This window comes from Pteropus medius, unplaced genomic scaffold (assembly GCF_902729225.1).
Source record: "Pteropus medius unplaced genomic scaffold, Ma_sr-lr_union100, whole genome shotgun sequence".
Classification (NCBI taxonomy): domain Eukaryota; kingdom Metazoa; phylum Chordata; class Mammalia; order Chiroptera; family Pteropodidae; genus Pteropus; species Pteropus medius.
In genome coordinates, this window is record NW_024340696.1 from 25,917,372 (window position 1) to 25,922,864 (window position 5,493).

At 46.9% G+C, this 5,493-nt stretch overlaps 1 long non-coding RNA gene across 1 annotated transcript; it reads right to left on the reverse strand.

Annotated features, from left to right (window-relative positions):
* Positions 1–564: 564 nt before the first annotated feature.
* On the reverse strand, positions 565–5,219 carry LOC120607917 (uncharacterized). The gene is made up of 2 exons (XR_005654270.1): positions 5,026–5,219; positions 565–2,222 (listed from the first exon to the last, which is right to left on the reverse strand). It is a non-coding gene; the product is annotated as an uncharacterized LOC120607917 (long non-coding RNA).
* Positions 5,220–5,493: the final 274 nt, after the last annotated feature.

The window sequence follows — 5,493 nt, forward strand, 5'->3', positions numbered from 1 at the left end:
TTCATAGGTCTTACCATGTCTCTTACCATCCTGAAGCACCTGGCTTGATGTAACAGCAGCCCTTTGAAAACTCGAGTTATAGCTCCAGTTAGGTGACAATACCCTACAGCACTAAGGAATTGAACGCCAAGTTATCTATACTCTAAATATTATGCTTTCTTCCATAGCCAGGATTTACAGGTGCAAGAATCAAGTGAAGATGGGAGTGGCAGGCACCACTATTACCCATAATAAGTGATCCACTAGCAAAAATTACTTTCTATCCCTGAGATCTTATGTTCTGGTCTAGAGATCTTAGTTCCAAAGGGAGGAATGCTTCCACCAAAAGACAAAGCAACTTAATTCAATTGAACTGGAAGTGAAGACTGCTTTGAGCGCCTCAAGCTTCTTCATCAACAAAGTGGAGAATTACTAAACGGGCTGGAGTGATTGATCCTGACTACCAAGGTGAAACTGGGTTGCTACTGCACCATGCAGACTTGAGGAGGTTAAGGAAAAGGATGTCTGGAATACATATCTGTACTATCATGTCCTGTGATTAAATTAGTAAAGAACTACAATGGATTGCTCTTTCAGCCATTTATTTTTATTTACAGTTTGTGTTCAATGCAAATCAATTCCATAACATGAGAAGTTACTATGAATCAAAGCATAAATACACAAACACAATCAATATACAATCCAAAATAGATGTACAGCATTCAGGTATGAAACAAAAGGGAATGTTCATTCACACACACAGTAGCTTGAGATCTGTTGGATGTGGTGTTCCTGTGTACATTTCTAAAGATGGAAAAAAACGACTGGTTATCAAGACTACTGTGGCCATATTAGATACTGGAACATTTAAGCATCAGTGTGTGACCATGCGAACAAAAGACTTTAGGGAATGTCTATTTTTAAAAAGGTTTCTGTGCATCGAGGCAGTTGTGAAAAGATTTACTTTCCAGAATCAAGCCCACATTAGGCTTAGGATCAGGTTCTATCTAAAAATATTGACCAGTAACAGAAAGTGTTCCAAATGGCTATCCTGATTGAGTCATAGTTTTTAAAAAAAGTATGTACAGAAAGAGTATAAAAGTTTTTCTGAATTTAATGTAAGTAAGCTTCCAGTCTTAACTTCCCAAATACCTGATTTATAGTTTTGGCTCCTTCACATATTTGCCTTTTCAATTTTAAGATTGCCAATTTTGCCTTCAAAATATACCATTTTTAAAATTGTAAAAAGTATTCAACGTATGCAGAAATAAAAAGCATTCTGAAATTGAGGTCAGTGTACTTCTACTTCTTTGGAATTAGTTTAGCTAAATGAATCTGGCACTCTTGAATAGGTGACACATATATAAGCAAAATTTACTCATTATGCTTGGATTTGGGGTAGATTCCAATCTATCATTTCTCTGGCACATGTCAATTACTATATAAAAAGTCAAATGCAATGTCAAATCCAAAGCCTCGAAAGAAAGAATTCAGTTCCCAAGAGAACAGTGATAGCTTAACAATGTAAAACTTTTTCTAGAGTGACATCGGCTTTAAATTAGTACTATAAAACAATACAGAGGATTTATAGGAAGATCTGGAAGTTCCTTCTAAAGTACATATCAATAGAATCATGGAAGCTTTTTAAACTACCTGTTTTATGGCCTTATAGCTTTAAATGAACCAAATGAAAACTGAATCTGTTCCGAATCCCATCCTTTATCTCTAGATAAGATAAAAGCTATTCATTTTCAAGGTAAAGTTTTGAGTCCATACTTCTTAAGCCACATTTAAGGAAATCATCTCTTAACTAATTCTGGATATGTCTCTCTTCATCTTGTATATGAAACTCCAGCAGATTTAATATTGGCATTCATCATCTAGTCAAACCCTGCCCATGCTCTTCAAACCAATCAAATTTGGGATCCTCAACGTTTTCTGTGTCAATAAAATAAGGTGTGGAATTAGCAGATTCAACGAAGACCTGTTTTTTCCTTGTCACATTGGATGTCTAGACGCCATTTGGATTCGGTTTAGAAGATAGGGAAGTATAGACGCTTCTTGGCCTGAGTCTCTTAACAGTAGAGATGTAGAAGAGAGACCGAGATCATAAAGAGACTGGCTGTTGACTGAAGAGCACCTCCACTTGCCTTGGTGGTGGCATTCGCTGGACTTGGGGTAGTCGAGGTATTTTGGGTGGAGTTACTTGAAACTGTTACAGCAGTTGTTTGGTTTGAATAAATCTAAAATATATAAAATGTTACCGATAAATTTCCACTTGTCACAGCTGCCTCCACATTTTACTTAACATGTGATTAAGGTAAGTTTTTTGGATCGTTTCTCCCCATTATTTACTAACCCACATCATTTAATTCTGAATTCTTGCTTCGTCTCACCAAGATCATTCTCTTTAGTTTCAAAACAAACTACCTAGAGATGCCAAATGAATCCAAGTAGCAACAACAAAAAAACAAAAAATGTTCTCCAATAAGTATAACTCCCAAGGAGATGACTCTTATTTTTAATTCTTTATAAAGCAATAAAAGAACAAGTTAACTAATCAAGTTTCTGTGATTATTCTAACTTACTGGCATTCCAAAAAGGTTTCCTCTGTTTTCTCAGGAAGAGGGAGATTTTAAAGTGCACAAATCTGGATTTTAAAATATTGTAGTCTGAGACTTACGGTACTAGAATTGAGTCATCTATACTGGATCTTCTAGGTAACTTTCATGTACCCAATTACTACCACCTTGGTTTTAACTTAAAAGGATATGAAGTATCTGCTTCTCCTTGTAATCCTGGAGTTACATATAACTCCTCTCCAAAATGGCCACAATATGTGTTTTAAATTGAAAAATATAATGAGCCCTTGCCTTAAGGCAAAATTTCACCAAAAAACACCAAGAAGTCAAAATGACTTCACAAAAAGACACCAAGAGGGTTTGGTGTTTTCACCACAAGCAGCCTCCCTGCCTGGTCACTAAGCCCAGCTCTGTGGACAAGAACTAAGGTTCCCCCCATGTCCCAGCGCCTGAGTGGCATCATTCACCACACTGATTTTTCAAGTCACAAAATGCACAGTCCCGTGGGGCACGTGATAATCTCTCCTTTGTCACAGAACAAAGGCAGATGGGAGATTTCAGCTCTCACTGCAAAGGAGGGTTTACAAGGGCTTCTAATTACAGACAGGACAGAGGATGTGGCACCAAGCAGGTCTGGGCCACATGTACATTTAGCTGCTTGATAATCCAAAGATAAAACCATTCTATATCAGCACCAGCCCCTTTTGTTGTAAAACCCATAAAGGTCACCAAGCAAACATTGACTATAGAAATGTACAAGTCCTATCCAAAATAGACTAACCAAAGGCGGGGAGGGGGGCGCGGATCTTGATCAAGTCAAATCTATTTATTGGGCACCTACTATGTGCAAGATTCAGCTTGTCCTACCTGGAAAGAGCACTCCCAACGAAAAGCGTTAATAATATGGGAATTTGTTTAAAACAGGGCGTTCTGTTTAGGGGCAAGACCTGGCTTGGAATCCTTGAAAGTAATCTGTTTTTATTCACGCAAAATGTTTTGCTACAGCAGGTGACTTTTTCAATAAAGCCCAGTGCATCAATAGGGCAATATAAAGGTCTTCTGCACCACCAACAAAAATGCAAACGGTAATGTATTGAATTGACATTAAACAAAAAATTCTCTACAAGACTAGATTTATTTGCTTAACTAAAACCCTCTGTTTAAAATTTTCTGGGGAAAAATCTGGCTGGAAAGGAGATGGGGAGCGGGTGGGAGAGTCCAGTTGGTTTCTTGCAGCCGCGCCCCTCCCCCACCGAGGAATTGTGAAAGCCTCCCGAGCCCAGCCGACCCGCAAAACAATAGGGTACAGTTACCCGCCCGCGGAGGGGAAGCCGAGGAGCGCCCGCTCTCAGGCTGCGCTGCCAGGTGAGCCCGGAGGCTGACTGTATGGGGACCAATGACCTGGAGCACCCAACTTTTCAGAAAATCTCAGGAGACACTCCTCAGAAAGTCCCAATTGAAGGCGGTGGAGAACCATCCCTGCCCGCCAAGCCTGAGCTGCTGGAGAGAAATGCCTTTTCTCGATACCCTACCCCCACCTCCCACCCCTCCCGGTCGGGTCTCCCAGGTTCAGACCCTGGCTTCCCTTGAGGCGGCCGCACGCCCATCCGCCCGGCAGCGCGGTTCCTGATAAGCGCGCTGGAGCGAGGTCGGTTCCCAGGACAGAGGATAGGGGCGGGCGGCGGGGGCCAAGCGGGGCGGGGGTACAGAGACAAAGCCTGGCGGGGACTTGGGACAGAGCGTCCTACCCGCCGCCTGCCCAGGGCTGGCAAATATGGGCCAACATGGGTCAACACGGGGCTCCGAGGTGAGAAGAGATGGACATGTAAGGTAGCACCCAGGAGAGCGCTGTGTCGGGAGAGGGTCCCCGCCCAGGCTTCAACCTCGTACCACGCGGGGCTGCGGTGGGTTAAAAGGGCCGGCTAGTCCGGGCTTTCTCGGGATCCCGGAACCAGCTGAGTGGAGGATGGTCGAAAGCGGCGCCCCCATAGGGGATCGTCCCCTCTCTTTGTGTGGTGCGCTGGGGTGAGAACACTCCTAGAGCGAAGCGAGGCGCTCAGGAAAGCTAGGGACGACCTCTCCTAAGAGTCGGAGGTGTCCGGGCGCTCCAGAGGTGAGGAGCACATTCTCTTCCCCGCTCGTGCTTCCGACTCCTCGGTTAAAGCTGGAGGTGGGAGAAAGGCTGCCTGGGAAGGGGCGGCGAGGCACCTGGGGGTGGGGCAGGGTCCTACCAGCCCACTCGCGGACCTGCATTGTTCCCAGGGCCGCGGAAGGGGTGCGGGCAGCTCGCAAGGGAGTGGAATGTAGCCTCCATGTGACCCTCCCCTAGGTCAGATTGTGCCAGATCTTCTCTCCGAGTCCCAGCCCACGGCCCCAAGGGAGAGGAGCAACAGGCCGGTCCCTGGGGGCGTCTCTAATCCCCTCGGGCGCGGCCCCCGAGCCCCGCCGAGCGCCAGGGCCTCACCTGCGTGGGTAAGAGCAGCGCCAGAAGCAGCAGCCCCAGTCCGAGCCTGGCTACCATCGCTCTGCCCATGTCCGCTCCGTCGGTGCGCGGCGCGTCTCACTGGATGGCGAGTGTGTGAAGAACCGCTGGCTTGCAGGAGGGCGCAGGCAAGGTGGGGAGCGCGACTGGCCAGCGGGACTTTATATACCAGGACAGCTACAATAGCCGTGACGTGGCGCCGCCCTCCCGCCCACCCGCACTCCCCTTCTCCGCCGCCACCGCCCCCCGCGCGGGCCCTGCCTCCTCCCCGCCCCGCCCCGCCCCGCGGAGCTCCCCAGCGCCCCTGCTCTCAGCCACCGCCCCGAGATCCGCGGGAGGTCGGGCCGCGGCAGGTGGGCGGCCGGGCGCCGCCGGCTCCTGGCGGGGTGCTTTGTGTTTCCCCGAGCGGGTGGCGTGCAGGCTGGCACAGGCGCCCGGCGACTCCCACAC